We start from the raw sequence: 17,810 nt of genomic DNA, 5'->3' as shown, positions 1-17,810 counted from the left end.
GAATTTATGCAATCATCATGCTAACTTTACGTAAGTCTTCAAGCTGATTTTATGCTAATCTGATACTAACTTCACACTAACTTCAAACTAACTTTGCACTATCATCATGCTAACTTGACACTATCATCAAGCTCACTTTATGCTAAGCTAATGCCAACTTTGTGAGCAAATTCATATTTGGTACATTAAGGAGCAATTAATGTTGTGAGCAATTTCTTTGATGATTTGGGCATGTCCTTCGCAACAGGGCATGTGACAAGGTGTTGCATGTTAATCATGTAACCATGGCATCAGGCAGGGCGGGGTCTGCCTTTTTTGTTAGAAACCTCCAGCAGCGAGTCGCGCGCACAGCCCTCCCTCCCTTGCGCGCCACCCTAGTGCACTCCACGCGCGCGCCATCTCCAGTTCAAAGTTTGTCTGTGTGTTCGATTCCAGGGCGGCAGCACGGTGCAGGAAGGAAGGAGAGAGGAAGCACTAAGGAAGGAGGAAGCAGGAAGGAAGGAAGGAGGTTCCGGCGGGACAGAGCCCGTCAAGGAGACGTGTTGGCGGGATGAGACGGCGTCGCGCGCTGACAGTTTGGCGCGCACACTGCGGACGTGCGAGGAGACTGCTGTAGCGGAATGTTGACGCGTTTCTCGAATGCTCTGTCTTTGTCTCATTGATCCCAGTGGACCGGGACCCCGCCCGGATCAGCAGCTCGCGTGAAAGCAGGTTCGAGGCGCCGGTGGCGCCAGCCTGCTGCTCGCGCAGGACCGGACGGGACCGGACCCGGAGCACGTCCGTGGTCCTCATTGGATTGTAAATGGAGACCCCCCCTCCATCCTGAAAGACGGACTCTCTCGGACTGAGGACGCCCCCCACCCACCTGCAGCCTCGTGCCTCCCGGGAATTGTGATAAATTCCCTCGCGACGTTTCCTGGATCAGGAAGCTGCTCATCGATGACGGTGAGATTGATTGACTGATTGGTGATTAGGAGGATGCGTGTGCGTGAGAGGCTCGTGCGCTGTGCCACTGATGATGTTCTTAGTTGGCGGGAAATGAATCATCGTTGTAATCTGATTAAACATGATCCCTGCGTGTGCACACATTTGCGCGTGCGTGTGTGAAGCGATATGAGCTACCCCCCCAACCCCGCGTAGGAATGTGTGCGTGGATACTTGATCCTATGAGCGTGCGTGTGCGCGGGCAGGAGTGTGTGTTACTGCCTCATCAATTATACAGCAGAGGGGGCATGAGAAGCCGGGGGGGGTGGGAGCGGGTGGGGGGGCGGAGATGGTGAAGGTGGTGTTCTGGAGAGAGTGCACCGCCACAGCCAGCGTCACGTGTTCAGCACCACGGACAGCTCTACCGTCTCTGCTGCTTTTCCACTTCAAAGAAGTTCGATGGAACATGCAGCATTGAATGCATCATGCTAAGAACACGCAGCATTGAACGCACCATGCTAAGAATATGCAGCATTGAATGCATCATGCTAAGAGTATGCAGCATTGATCGCACCATGCTAAGAACACACAGCGTTGAACGCATCCTGCTAAGAACATGCAACTTGAACCCATGCATCATGCTGAGAAGACGCAGCATTGAACGCATCATGCTAAGAATATGCAGCACTGAATTCATCATGCAGCATTGAACGCATCATGCTTTTAGCATTGAACGCATCATGCTAAGAACATGCAGCATAGAACGCACCACGCTTTTACCATTGAATGTGTCCTGTTAAGAACATAGAGCATTGGACGCATTATGCTGTTAGCATTGAATGCGTCATGCAACGAACACGCAGCATTGAGCGCAACATGCTAAGAGCATGCAGCTTGAACTCATGGATCATGCTAAAAATATGCAACACTGAACGCATCATGCTAAGAATAGGCAGCACTGAACGCATCATGCTTTCAGCATTGAACGCATCACACTAAGAACATGCACCATAGAACGCATCACACTTTGAGCATTGAACACATTATGCTATTAGCGTTGAATGCGTCATGCTAAAAATACACAGCTTGAACGCATCATGCAAAGTACACACAGCGTTGAACGTTATGCTAAGAACACACAGCTTTGAATGCATCATCCTAAGAACACACAGCTTTGAACGCACCATCCTAAGAACACACCGCATTGAATGCAACATGCTAAGAACATACAGCTTTGAAGGCACCATCCTAAGAACACACAGCATTGAATGCAACATGCTAAGAATGCGCACCATTGAAAACATCATGCTAGAAACACAGCTTTGAACGTGTCATGGGTGTCAGCTGGTGCAACTGTGAGAAAATACTTTGATAAACCTCAATCCCTGACGCTTTAAGAGTCGCGCTGGACATTGAGTTGACAGCTCAGGCTTTGAGCTCGATGCCTAGCGCTCTCGACTCTCATTCGATGTGCCCACGGGTTACAAACACATCATACTACTATAAGAACACGTAGCATTGAACGCATCATGCTTAGAGCACGCAGCTTTGAATGCATCATGCTAGGACTTACTAACTGCGGAGGACGTGTTGTCCACTAATGACTTTTAGTAGCTAAGCGATCGTTCTTTGGCTAACCGCTAACAACACGCTGGTCAGTCACGGGTCTTTTCATGGACGATAAAATCAGAGAGCACACTCAGGACACAGGAAGTGGTTCACGTTAGTTCCTTTGAATCTTGTTTGTGGGCCATCTCTGCAGGTCAAAGGTTAAAGCATTACCTGTCCTATGTAGAAACATCTTGTGGTTTTTAGAGGGGGACAGCTAGCTAGGTCTTCCGAGCCATGTTGTGACGTCTTCAATCAATCGGTGTGAGGGGGTCACATGACCACATGACTGACTTTGATTGGCAGCTGCAGGGTCTCCTTGGTCGTCAGCGACACTTAACGGTGTCTAATGGCCGTTATATTGTCATGTGACCACTCTGGCATGCTGAGATGTTAGTTTGTTGCCGCGGCCTCATAAGGCGTCGTTACGTAACCCCCCCCCCCCGGTCACAAAGATGTCCATGGCAATGTAGGCGGCGACAGGAAGTGTGCGCCCTAATCTCCTCTCTAGTCTGTCAGCTGTGTCGCCTCCATCTGTGCACTTTGCTGCCTCGCTCTGATTGGACGCCACACTCATTGCACGCCGTCCTCGGCACAACACTGTCATGGAAGCAGTGTGGTCAGGTGGTCAGCTGACACCTTGATGATAGCGAGAAGAGTTGTCCCTTCCCGAGTCCCGAGTTGTTCGTTCATGTTGTCTTGTTGATGTTCACCTTTGACCCCAGTGGGATGGATAGAAGTAATGAAAGGCCATAAAAATGTCGCCTCAGAAAGATATGTCCTCTTCTTCTTTTTCACTTCCCCTCCCTGGCCCCGTCCCCGCCCTCTCTGGCTGGCCTATGATTGGGCTCCGCCCCCTGCTGGCAGCACAGCGTGTCAGCGGACACACAACTCTGAGAGAATCACAGAAAATGGAAAAAGACGAGCGACACCAAGGAAGGCGGCCAATCAGAAAGCCGGTCTTCGTGTGAACACAGAGAGAGCAGCTGTCAGCGCACGTTTAAAAATACACACTCACACTGTGTGCGCGTGTATGTATGTGTTTGGCAAATGGAATCAAACAATTATAAAATGACATTTGGTATGCGCACATAAGCACATGATTTCTCATCTCATATCTCATCATCTCAAGACATCTTATGTCTCATGTCATCTCACGCCATCTCGCTCATGTAGCCTTACACTATCTCATGTTGTCTCAGGTCATCTTACATCACTTATGTCATGTCATGTCTCTTATCATCTCACGTCTCTCATCTCTCATGTCTCTTATTTCATTTTGTGTCATCTCACATCCCTTATGCCATCTCATGTATCTTATGTCATCTCATGTCTCTTATGTAATCTCATGTCTCATGTTATCGCATGTCTCTTATGTAATATCACACATCACACATCATGTTGTTTCATGTGATCTCATTTCATCTCATCTCATGTCTCTCATCATCTCATGCCATCTCACGTCTCTCATGTCATCTCATGTCTTTTATACCGTCTCACACAATCTCATGTCTTCTCATGTCATCTCACAGCTCTTATGCCATCTCATGTTTCTTATGTCATCTCATGTCTCTTATGTAATCTCATGCCCTCTCATGTCCCTCATCATGTCACTCCATCTCATGTCATCTCACATCTTCCACATCATCTCATACCATCTCACGCCATTTCATGCGATCTCATGTCATCTCATGTCTCTTATGTCATCTCTAGTCTCTCATGCCTCTTACAGTATGTAATCTCACACAATATCATGTTGTCTCATGTAATCTAATTTAACCTCATCTCATGTCTCTTGTCATCCCACATCTTTCATGTTGTCTCACATCTCTTAAAGCTTCTCACTCCATCTCATGTCGTCTCATGTCATTTCATGCAATCTCACATCTCTTATGCCATCTTGCATTTCTTTTGTTATCTCATGTCTCTAATGAAATCTAATGTTCTCATGTCGTCTCACATCTCTCATGTCCCTCATGTCATGTCATCTGATACCATCCCATGCCATCTCCTGTCGTCTCATGTCTCTTATGTCATCTCATACGACATCATGTTGTCTCATGTGATCTAATTTCATCTCATGTCATCTCACGTCTCTCATGTCATCTCATGTAATCTCTTGTCTCGTATGCCATCTCATATCTTGTCTCTTACAGTATGCAATATCATACTATCTAATGTTCTCATGTCATCTCACACTATATCATGTTGTCTAATGTGATCTAATTTCATCTAATCTCATCTCACATCTCTCATGTCATCTCACATCTCATATATCATCTCACTCCGTCTTATGCCATCTCATGTTTCTTGTGCAATCTCACATTATTTAATGTTCTCTCACATCTGTCATGCCTTTTCACACTACATCATGTTGTCTCATGTGATCTCATTTCATCTCATCTATCATCTCACATCTGTCATGTCATCTCACACTATATCATGCTGTCTTATCTGATCTCATTTGATCTCTTATACATCTCACTCCATCTCATGTCATTTCATGTAGTCTCTTGTCTCTTATGCAATCTCATACTATGTAATGTTCTCATGTCATCTCACACTATATCATGTTGTCTCATGTCATCTCATTCCATCTCATCTCATGTCATCTCACATCTCTCATGTCATCTCGCATCTCGTATGCCATCTCATGTCTCTTATGTCATCTCATGTTTCTTATGGAATCTCACACTATCTAATGTTGTCTCACATCTGTCATGTCTTCTCACACTATCTAATGTTGTCTCATCTGATCTCATTTAATCTCTTATACCATCCATCTCATGTCATCTCATTTAGTCTCTTGTCTCTTATGTCATCTCATGTCTCTTATGCAATCTCATACTATCTAATGTTCTCATGTCATCTCACACTATTTCATGTTGTCTCATGTGTTCTCATTTCATCTCATCTATTATCTCACATCTGTCATGTCATCTCACACTACATCATGCTGTCTCATCTGATCTCATTTCATCTCTTATACCATCTAATGTCATCTCATGTAGTCTCTTGTCTCTTATGTAGTCTCTTGTGTCTTATGTCATCTCATGTCTCTTATGCAATCTCATACTATCTAATGTTCTCATGTCATCTCACACTATATCATGTTGTCTCATGTGATCTCATTTAATCTCATCTCATGTCATCTCACATCTCTTATACAATCTCACTCCATCTTTTGCCATCTCATGTTTCTTATGTCATCTCATGTCTCTTATGCAGTCACACTATCTAATGTTCTCATGTCAGCTCACATCGCTCATGTAATCTCACACTACATCATGTTGTCTCATGTCATCTCATGTCTCCTAAGTCTCTCATGTCATCTCACACTACCTCATGTTGCCTCATGTCTTCTCATGTTTCTCATCATCTCACGCCATCTCACACCTTTCATGTCATCTCATGTCTCTTATGTCATCTCATGTCTTATGTGCTGCTGTTGTTTTCTGAGTTGACTCAGTCAGTCAGATGATTCAGCATTTTTAGTCCTGTGTCTTTCACACAACAAGCGGGACATTACTGTGTGTGTGTGTGTGTGTGTGTGTGTGTGTGTGTTTCACACAGAGATAAGGCGTCCTGCAGTCAGATCATTAAATGGCGTCAGGGTCTGTGACGTATAAAAAACTTCATACAGCCACAATTGCTTTCAACACAACAGGGCGGGACAAGTGTTAAATTTCTCAGCCTGTCCCGGTGATGTCCTTTTACACAGCTGCTGTCCCGCCTGTGCTCCGCTTCTGATTCTTCCTCAGAAGAAATGCACAATTTGCCACTTAGAGGTGGTCATGTGAAAGTGTGGTCACATGATTTCATCAGCTGTCAATCACGTCCTCCCGCTCAGACGTTATTCATGAGTCCCCAAAGGCTTCCGACGGGGGAGGAGGCCTGACCTTTGACCTGCCGCTAATCTCCTATCATCTCTTCAATCTGACAGCCTCGGGGCCAAAAACGTCTCCCGGCCTGCTTCCTTCCTTCCTTCCTCCTTTTCTTCCCTTCTGTTTGTCTTCCAAAGACAGACGCCATCTTGGCTGTGTCCTTTCCTTGTCCTCCGTCGCTTCCTTCGCCTCCTATTTCCTCCATCAATCATACTTCCCTTCCTCCTCCCGTGGCCCTGTCCTTGCCACGCCGTGACCCCGGCATCACCTCGGGCTCGCTCTGCGGTGTGGCCCCTCCCCCCAAAAACAAGACACCATCATTCGTGCGTTTGTTGATCCTCTCAAATAATCCCTCGTGCACGACGAAGAGCAGCTTTTTCTAGAAATCATCAGATTGGAGGGAGAGGCCAACGCCGGCCGACCTCATTAAAACAATCTTTAAACCGCACACTGCTGCGGGGAGCGCTAAACATCTTCGGGGGTGGTGCCAGATCCAAAAACATGATGTTTTTTATTTTTAGATTACTTTGGGGAACCTTCTAGTGTAATAACGTTGGGTTTTTAGCACTGTTAGCAGGGTGTGATTGATGAAGACATGAAAACACTAAACTTTATTTGAAATCATTCTAATTACTGATAAAACAGCCTCGCTAACACGTCAGCATCTTGGCTAAATGCTCCTCTCACAGTCGACAGGCGGAGGTCATAACGCGTGTGTGTGGGTATTTAAAAGCGTTTAATGTGGCGACGTGATGTTTTATTCAGGCAGGAAGTGAGCAGCCTGCTCTGCTTGTTTGTGGATTAGAAAGGCCTCGTTAAGCGTATTAACGAGTCCGCGGGGTCTAATTCACTTTCGGTTCCAATATGTGGAAAAGAGACTCTTTTCATGGCGGCGCAGGACCGCCTTTTATGCGACATTCCCCATGCTTTCTGTGCTTGTCACGCAGCGGAATAATTACGCGGATGAATATTAATGAGCAGCTTCTGATCATCAATTAAACATCAAGCAGGTTTATTGATCACACCATTAATAATTCATTGTCCCTCAATTAGTAAAAATGCCAAACGAGTGCATCTTGGAGGCTTTGCAGCCCTTCCCCTCCCAAACAGCACTCCAGTCAACTCAGCGTTGGGGTGACGCCTGGCGTTGCCATGGTGACTGGGCTAAACAACCCCCCTCCAAACCCGCCTATACTTGGCCATTGGCCCGCCTCTGCTGACAGTCGGGATGCTCAGTGAAAGAAGGGGAAGTGAAGGCGGTAATAAGTGCTCCCCCCTCCAGGAAAACACACACAAACAAGACTCACAGCATCCTTCATCCTCCCTGACTGTATGTGTGCATGTGTGTATGTTTGGACCCCCCAGGGCGCTTTGAGAAGTGCGCGTGATGTGGCTCCCGGCAGCCACGGCGGCGGCGACGTGACCTTGTTATCTCGGCAAGTGATTGATGATCTTTACGAGTTTATCTAACGACTTTTTAAACAGCCCTTCATGCTCTCAGTCGCCCCATTGACTCCCACACGCGCGCACACACCACACACACACACACACACACACACACGTCTCACCAACTCGTCCAGGAAGCAGAGTGGGAGGAGCGCAGACTGATAGAGCTCTCCTCTCACTGGCCAGTTTGCCGCTGAAGGGCGTGGTCACGAAGTGCCCTGCCGCTCGAGTCAATATTTGCATATGAAGCGGCGCCGCGGGCTTGTAGACTTTTCACGTGTGCGCACGGCAAACACGGGCCGAGCTGGAGGCACGCATTACACACGTTAGCAGTACTGCGCGGTCGGTGTCCTATCTCGACCGTTCCTAATGTTTTGGCCCTCCCTTGGAGCGAAATAAGACAACCCCCCCCAAACACACACACACAAGCGCGCGCGCGCGAATTATTGAGGTCAGTTTTCTATTAGAGGAGCAGCTGACTAATCCATGTTTTAGTGGGAGAAGAAAATAATCCGCCTTTGTCTGTTTATGTCCTTCTAATGCGTGCGTGTGTGTGTGTTCTTTGTTTGCTGTGTGCGTATTTGTGTGCATGGAGTACGTGTGGCTCAAATCCTTCTCTCCCAAATGAAAATGTGAATAATAATAATAATAATCATAACGTCTAGCACGAAGCGGCCAATCAGGCGTCCCCTTGTTGTCTTCCACGCACTTCCTGTCTGTGAAGCAAGTGTGGAGGTTGGTTGGTCCAATCAAAGGCTCACCAAAGGTGTTGTGGGGGAGAGCCAAGAGTCAGGAGGGAGGAGACACCATGGGTGGCCTCTGTTGCCGGTCATGTTCCGTCACTTCCTGTTTGGCCGTGATGTTGCGTGGTTTGCTCCTCCTCCAGATGTTCCTGCTATCAAACATCTGCCCCGGCGCCGCTCCACTGCGCGGCGGGAACATCTGCACGCGTCGGCCAAGTGGAAGTCACGCGCTGACATATGCACGCTCGCATATGCCAGCAGGAAGCACCACTCGCCGCGCCTCGGCTCTTCGCCAGCAGATAGATAGCGAGCCACTTAGCGGCTAGCCGACACTTAGCGGCACCCCCTGCCGTACGGGGTCAGTGGTCTCACTTCTGCCTGTCAGACATCACTCGTCACATACACTATCTCTCTCGAAGAGAAGGGACGTGTGGTCATGTGACCCTCAACACACTGATGGTGTCTTCCAGTGGTCATCACGCCAGGAGGGAGGACGTACATTATTGATAAGAAGGAGTGCATTGTCACGTCTCATACAATATACAACAACACACACACACACAGCCATGTGACATGTTCACTTACTTTAGTGCCTGCGGGGGTGTCTGCGATACGTTTGTGGCACCACTGCTTCTATGTGGCACGACACCATTTCAGTAACATTTGAACAGGCCACCGTTTAACTAATTGATCACCTGCACCTGCTTTATAGTTACCATCACATTGCTACCTGTTTGTGGTGGCATCACAAATAACTTATATGGACTCATGTACACTTGTATGAACGCATGTGGTCTTATATGCACCTTGGTGCACTTACATGGACTTATGTGCACTTATATATACTTATGTGTACTTATTTGAACTTATTTTGGCTTATATGGACGTATGGGCACTTACATGGACTTATTTGCACTTATATATACTTATGTGTACTTATTTGAACTTATTTTGGCTTATATAGACGTATGTGCACTTACAGCATATGGACGAGGGGTGTAACGATACATCGGTGCATCGATTTATATTCCTACGATTCAACTACATCGATCTGGGTTCTCAAGTTTCCATTCAGGACGACTTGTGTATCGATCTAACATTGTTTAAAAGCTAATCAGTTGATTGAATCGATACTAGGAAAGGAAGCATTGGATATAAGCACGGCAGGCTTTTATGTGGATGTGTTTTTTTAATCACTTTTAATGATGAAGACGCTAGACGTTACAGTCTGCCTGTCGGTGACGTCATTGTCTTCCGGGTATTTGGTGGTCATGGGAGTAGGAGTTGACCTGTGAAATACAGTTGATTCGCTTCATTTTTGGTCAGTTCGTTCACTTCATTCAGTATTCATATTTAACTAATCTGGCCTTATTTGAAACTCCTTTTAAATGACATTTATGGGGACAACATGCAATGTAAGGACGTCTTGTACGCCTCCGGACAGTACAGTCCAGTTGCAGTGACGCTTAGTGACGCCATCCAGCGCGGTGTGTCAAGGTCAAAACACCTAAGTAGGAATGTTACAAATACAATGCCCGTATTTTAGTTATGTACAAATCTAACACAAAAAATGCAATTTTTTCATATAATATTGGCTGTATTTCCATTCCTATACAGAAAAGTTGAGTCCAACTTTAAGCCTTTCAAACTCATGTATCGGAGCTTCAGGACAAGATGAAAGGTGTGTAACTGCAGATGAAATTTCACTCAAATCTGATGGTGTGAAATAGGTTAATTTTGCCCCGGAACTACTGTGTACTTGCAATTAGTCGTGTGGTGTTGAAACAAATGCAGCGTGCTGCTTCTGCATTGTCACTAGGGGTGTAGCGATTCATTCACTACATCGATGCATCGATTTGTATTTCTACGATCCAAGTACATCAGTGTGTGTTTAACACGTTTCCATTCCAGACGGCATATATCAATCTAACATCGTTTAAAAAGGTAATCAGTCGATTGAATCGATACTAGGAAATAAAGAGTAACACAGGCTTTATATGGATGTGTTTTTTAAGCACTTTTAATGATAAAGACTCGATAAAGACGAAAAAGAAATTCAATCTGTGTCTTTGGTAGTTGATTCACTTTTTTGGTCAGTTAATTCACTTAATTCAGTATTTATATTTAAATCATCTGTCTTTTAAGCGACATTTATGGGGACAATATGTAAAGTAAGGATGTACTGTACGCCTGGCAGTTTACGGTCGAGTAGCAGTAGCGCCAAGTGACGTCGTCATCCAGCACGGCGTGTGCAGTTCAACACATACGCTAACGTACGCGGAAGCAATAAATGGCGCACATTTGGTTGTGCCGGTGAGGATGGAGAAGAGAAAAAAGGCAGGGAAGCCGTCATTTTTCTTGACCGTCTTTTCGTTTTGTCACACATTTACACTTTTGTACACTTTCTTCTTTTGCGTGACCACGTTTCCTTACACTGCTGCACGCCATCTGTCATCACTTCACATGCAAAGTATCTGTTTGCTCTCACGGTTTGGTCTCATCATTATCAAAACCTATTATCATAAACCCACCACACCACGGTGTACTGTCAAGTGTCTCTGTTAAGCGCTTCATCAAGATGGAGGACCCATCCCGACCCTCTCAGCGGCAAAAGGTACAAGGAGGCCACATTACTTGCTAGTTGCTGCACCGTTCTTTCAAGTGGCTGCTCTGATCAGGAGGATTATCGGCCCAAAAAAGCCCCTGTTTCCATCAGCTATACAGGTGAGAAAGTTTCAGCACGTAATTGAAGATACCATAGCACATTCATTTGCTGAGGAATTTGCATAATGTCCCTCATTGGGTGCAAAGTGCAGGTTTGGATTGCACTATTTCAAGTAAATAATTAATCATGGCAAGCTTTACCACCCTCTGTTCATCCAGATTTTATATTGCATTTTTAACTACATTTTTTGTACTCGTTGACAATTTATTCTTAAGTATGTCAGCATTACTAATAATTTATACCTGATTCCCTTACAAAAGACAAAGTGAATCTAGGAAACCTCACCTGTACTGTCCAGTATCCAGGTATTTATTTCACAGTCACACTGGTTGAATTTTTGGCTAAAAAGTTACGGAATCGATTTAAAGTTACTGAATCACTTCGGATTATATCACTCTAAATTAACCAATATCGTCCTTGAATCGTATCGGCAACCTCCGTGCAATTAACCATGGCATAAACAACAAGTCTCGGTCAAGATGTATATAGTGTATATGACCTCTGATTTGTATTACCCTGTTTCTGCACTTTATCTGCACTTGTGTGCTATGTACTATACTCTTGTCTGCTCTTGTACTTTTGCTGCTATAAACCTGAAATTTGCCCTTGTCGGACTAATAATGGCATATCTTATCTTATCCAATCGTGATACGAATCGTTGTTAAAACGAATCGTTACACCCCTAATATGGACTTATGTGTACTTATATGGACTTGTACACTTATATGAACGTATTTAGGCTTATATGGACTTATGTGCACTTGTATGGACTCATGTACACCTATATGAACTCATGTGGACTTATAGGGACTCTCGTGTGCTTATATGGACTCATGTACACAGATGAACGTATGTGGACATATATGCCCCTACATGCACTTACATGGACTTATGTGGGCTCATGTGCACTTATGTAGACTTATGTGCACTTATATGGACTCATGTATACTAATATGAACTTATTTGGGCTTATATGGACTTATATGCACTTATATGGACTTATGTTGCACATAATGGACTCAAGTACACCTATATGAACCTATGTGGACTCATATGCCCCTATGTGCACTTATATGGGCATGCGGACTCATGTGCACTTATATGGACTCATGTACACTAATATGAACTTATTTGGGCTCATATGGATTTATATGCACTAATATGGACTTATGTTGCACATAATGGACTCATGTACACCTATATGAACTTATGTGGACTTATATGCACCTATTCAAGATTCAAGAGAGTTTTATTGTCATGTGCATAGTAAAACAGCAGTTATACCATGCAATGAAAATCTTATTCTGTTCATTCTCCCAAGAAAAGAAAGAAAACACAAGAAAGAATAAGAACATAAGAAACAAACACATAAACATATATACCAATAAATTAAGCAACAACAACAGAAGAGACATTAATACGAGTAAATAATACAAATAAATAAATAAATAAATAAATAAATAAATAAATAAATAAAGTGCTATGAGTGTGTGCGTGTGTTGCATGCGGTGTGTGCGAGTGCTTTGTTGAGAAGCCTGATGGCCTGTGGGTAAAAGCTGTTTGCCAGCCTTGTGGTCCTGGACTTCAAACTCCTGTAGCGTCTGCCTGACGGTAGGAGTGTGAATAATGAGTGTTGTGGATGTGTGCTGTCCCTGATGAGGTTGTGTGTTCTGCGTAGGACTCTAGATTTATAAATGTCTTGCAGTGAGGGGAGGGCTGCCCCAACAATGTTCTGTGAGGTCTTGATCACCCGCTGGAGTGCCTTCCTATCACGTGTTGTACAGTTACCGTACCAAACAGTGATGGAGGCGGTAAGGACACTTTCGATGGTGCATCTGTAGAAGCAACTCAGGATTGTGGCGGACATGCCAAATTTCCTCAGTCTTCTCAGGAAGTACAGTCTCCTTTGGGACTTCTTCATAATTTGTTGGGTGTTGTGAGACCAGGTGAGGTCCTCGCTGATGTGTGTGCCAAGGAACTTGAAGGTTTTCACCCTCTCCACCTCAGTCTCATCAATAAACAGGGGTCTATGCGGCTCCTTTTCCCTTGTTCTTGGGTCGATGATCATCTCTTTAGTCTTATCTGTATTGAGAAGGAGATTGTTAGCACGACACCAAGCTATGAGGTCCGCCACCTCTCTTCTGTATGATGTTTCAACACCACCAGTGATCAGTCCGATGACTGTAGTGTCATCCGCAAATTTAATGATGCTGGTGTTGTTCTGGGAGGCCACGCAATCGTAGGTGAAGAGCGTGTAGAGGAGCGGACTCAGCACACACCCCTGTGGGGTCCCAGTGCTCACAATTCTTGAGCTGGATGTGCGATTGTGGACTCTGACTGACTGGGGCCTGCCTGTTAGAAAGTTAAACACCCAGTTACAGAGGGAGGGTGACAGGCCAAGTGTGAGGAGCTTATTTGTGAGTTTGTGGGGGCAGACTGTATTAAAAGCAGAGCTATAGTCTATAAATAGCATTCTGACGTATGTGTCCTGGCCCTGTAGGTGAGAAAGGGCTGTGTGGATGGCAGTGTTGACTGCATCATCCGTGGACCGGTTCTGGCGGTATGCAAACTGTAGAGGGTCCACAGTTGCCGCTGGGATGCTCTTTTTGATGTGGGTCATGACTATTCTTTCAAAGCACTTCATAACAATAGGAGTGAGTGCTATAGGGCGATAGTCATTCAAGCAGGTCACGTTGCTCTTCTTGGGTACGGGCACTATGGTGGTGGACTTAAAGCAGGTCGGTACAGATGCTTGTGCAAGCGACAGGTTAAATATGTCAGCAAGCACATCAGCTAGCTCTGATGAGCAAACCCGAAGTGCACGTCCTGAGATGTTGTCTGGCCCTGCTGCTTTTCGTGGGTTTGTTTTGTTCAGAACCCTGCGCACATCAGCTGATGTCACCATGAGAGGTGAGTCCTGTGTGCTCCTCAAGTCCAGCCACCCTCTCTGCTCATCAGGAGTTTGGGTGTCAAAGCGGGCATAGAACTCGTTCAGCTCATCGGGAAGTGTGGTTTGGCTGGACGTGGCTATGCTACTTCGCTGTCGATAGTCTGTGATGTGCTGGAGCCCCGCCCACATGCGCCGAGGTACACTTACATGGACTTATGTGGACTTATATGGACTTGTGCACTTACAGTATATGGACTCATGTATACTTATATGAATTTATTTGGACTTATATTGACTTATGTGCACTTATATGGACTCATGTGCACTTATATGAACTTATGTGGGCTTATATGGACTTGTGTGCACTTATGTGGACTTTATATGGAATTTGCACTTATATGGACTTGTGTACTCTTATATGTGCACCTAAGTTCATATAAGAGTACACAAGTCCATATAAGTGCACATGAGTCCACATAAGTCCATGTAAGTGCACATACAGTTGGGGCATATGAGTCCACATACTGTATGTGCACTTACATGGATTTATGTGGACTCATGTGCACTTATATAGACTTAGGTGCACTTATAAGGACTTGTGCACTTATATGGACTCATGTACACTTACAGTATATGAACTTATATGGGCTTATGTGGACCCATGTGCACTTATATGGACATATGTGCACTTATATGAACTTATGTGGACTTATATGGACTCGTGTGCACTTATATGGACTTTACTGTATATGGAATGTGCACTTATACGGACCTATGTGGAGCTATATGGACTCATGTACACTTACAATATATGAACTTATATGAGCTTATGTGGACTCATGTGCACTTATATGGACATAGGTGCACTTATATGGATTAATGTACATTTACATATATGAATTTGTGTGGACTTATATGGAATGTGAACTCATATGGACCTATGTGGACTTAAATGCACTATGGACTTAGTATCACAATCAGCTTTATTGACCAAGTATGCTTACACAAACAAGGAATTTGACTTCGGTTAAATTAGCTCTCGCTGTACATATATACACAGACACTTAAGAAATAAATAAATAATTAAGAAGTAATTAAAGAGTAACACTGAGATGTGCAAAGGGATAATCAGAATATAATCACAGTGCAATTCAAGTAAGTGGGTGTGTGATTAATAAATGGGGACATTATCTGTATTTATACAAAACGACAGTATTTACATGAAAGAAAAACAGGATTTACATTCAAGTGATTTTTTTTTTGAGGTTGTGTTCAAGTGTTTATCAGAGTGACTGCCTGAGGGAAAGAAACTGTCTCTGTGCCTGGAAGTTTTGGCGTACAGTGCTCTGAGGGGAGGAGTTTGAACAGTTTGTGTCTGGGTTGTGAGGTGTCTGCAGTCATGTTCCCTGCTCGCTTCCTGGCCCTGGACCGATACGGGTCACATATGGAGGGAAGGTTGGCTCCAATTATTTTTTCTGCAGATTTGATGGTTCTTTGTTGTCTGTTACTGCCCTGTTTGGTTGCAGATCCGGAACAAACTGTGGCGGGTGGACTCATGTGCACTTAGGTGGACTTCTGTGCACTTATATGGACTCATGTACACTTATGTGGACTTATATGGACTTTTGTGCACTTACATGGACTTACGTGGACTAATTTGCATTTATATGGACTCATGTACACTTATATGGACTTATGTGGACTCGTGCACTTCTATGGACTTATGTGGACCTGTATGGACTTATGTGCATTTATCTGGACGTATGCGGACCTATGTGGACGTTTTACAATCAAGAGACTCAATGATATGAGGAAGTACTGGAGCAGGAAACCAGATCAATTCTTTAATAAAATATGAACTTCAATGCGCTCAATAAGCTGCACAGCAACGATTTTCCGGAAGATTTTTGCCAGGATACATAACTTTGATATCGGCCTGCAGTCATTAAGATTGGCTGACTCCCCCCCTCCCCTTCGGTTCCCCCATCCACCCCCTCACCTTTCAACAAGGGAAGAACATAAGCAGATTTCCAGACAGCGGGGATAACATTGTTTGAAAGTCTCAGGTTCAAAAGATATGTCAGAGGTTCAGTTCTGAAATCTTTTTGACGAGTTAAGAAAAAAAGGATCAAGATTGTCTGGACTCGCAGATTTGTCTGTTTCCAACTGCTTAAGGGCTCTGTAGACCTTCGCCTCAGTCGCCGGTCTGAAAACCGAGGAGGAAGTCAAGGAAGGTCATGAAGGGGACAATGACCGCCAAATTTTGGTCAATTATAGTTTGTGAGTTGGGAATATAAACAGCCTGATGAAACAAAATGTTCATTGAAGCAATGTAGGATTTCATAACACATGAGGGACTGATGAGGGAAAACAGTCCTGCTCGTGCTTTCGGTGTGTAGAGGACATGAAAGGAACAGGACCTGCAAGTTCCTTTGTTGCCTTTGTCCCAACAGAATCCCACACATGGACTTCTCTTCAACTCACATTGTCTGCTAAAAGTAATAGAGATACTACAATATGAGCACACACACACACACTCGGAGGCGTCGTGTGACTCAGTGTGAGCATTGGTGACTTGTTGCTTGGGGTCAGAACCTCAGCTGGGCTCATTCTGCTTCGTGCACACGTCCAGGCGTGTTCGTGACGACTCTCAGGCAAACGGTGCTGTGCCTGTGTTGTCATGGTTTGGAGCCCACAAGCAGAAACAGAGTGAGCCGTGAAAGAAAAAGAGTCTTTAATGATGCATTCACAGATTGTCCAAAGCATAGACAGGTACACACAAAGAATCAGGCTAATAAAAGAGACACAAAAAGCACCGTGGACAAAAACGTAAGCAAAAAAAAAAAGCAGTGTGCTTAAAAGGAAGTGCCTCGTTACCTGCTTCAGCTTCAATGTTTACTGCGCTTGGAAAGAAACAAAGAGCTATGTACCTTAAAAAACCTCTAGATGGATGAGTTCAGCATAACTAGCACACAAGGTAGTGTAATGGCTATTCTCTTTCGCATTTCTTCCTGCTTCTTTGGGTCGCATCTCTCTCAGGAAGGTTTTCAAATTGTATTAATAAAATAAGAGCAATATCCCTGGTTACAGCGCTGGGCTCTACATCGACCAGGACGATGGACGAAGAGCCAAGAATAGAAATACACAGAAAGTGAAAGTTAAGCTTGTGTGCCTGGAAATGTGAGAGGCAACCGCTTCACACTTGGTGGCCGCGCAGCTGTTGCCGCGCAGCTGTTGGCAACTATCATTAGTGGCGGTTAAAAGACCAGCGTCGTCAGACGTACGGCGCTGGTTCATTGTCGTTATTACCTCGCCTCCGTATCAGTGCTGTCACCTAGAGTACTCACCTGGACTACCTGTACCCTGTTCACAGATCCCTTTTTCCTCTTTCGCTTTTTGTTTTACACCATTAAAGAACCTTTATTTTTGCACGCCACTGCCTCCTCTCTGCATACTGGGGGTCAAGCACTCGACAACCTCAACTCGTGCCTGACAGATCATGACAGAATGAACCAGCCAAGAATGACCCCCGCAAAGGCAGTTCCCAGGCCGCTGGCCGCTGGTTCCGAGCGTATGCTGCGGGACCACGA

At 44.9% G+C, this 17,810-nt stretch overlaps 1 protein-coding gene across 3 annotated transcripts in view; it reads left to right on the top strand.

Annotated features, from left to right (window-relative positions):
• Nucleotides 1-381: 381 nt before the first annotated feature.
• Nucleotides 382-17,810, top strand: part of si:cabz01090165.1 (uncharacterized protein LOC100333421 homolog) — a 36,556-nt gene continuing 19,127 nt past the window's right edge. For 2 of the 3 annotated variants that reach the window (XM_054794197.1, XM_054794196.1), the window contains exon 1: nucleotides 382-945. The gene's annotated coding sequence lies outside the window, so the exon portion shown is untranslated. The remainder of the gene's footprint in view (nucleotides 946-17,810) is intronic. The other variant, XM_054794199.1, reaches the window with a different exon arrangement.

This window comes from Dunckerocampus dactyliophorus, chromosome 12 (genome assembly GCF_027744805.1).
Source record: "Dunckerocampus dactyliophorus isolate RoL2022-P2 chromosome 12, RoL_Ddac_1.1, whole genome shotgun sequence".
NCBI lineage: Eukaryota > Metazoa > Chordata > Actinopteri > Syngnathiformes > Syngnathidae > Dunckerocampus > Dunckerocampus dactyliophorus.
Note: the sequence above shows the minus strand (reverse complement) of the source record. Positions and strands in the feature narration are given on the sequence as shown.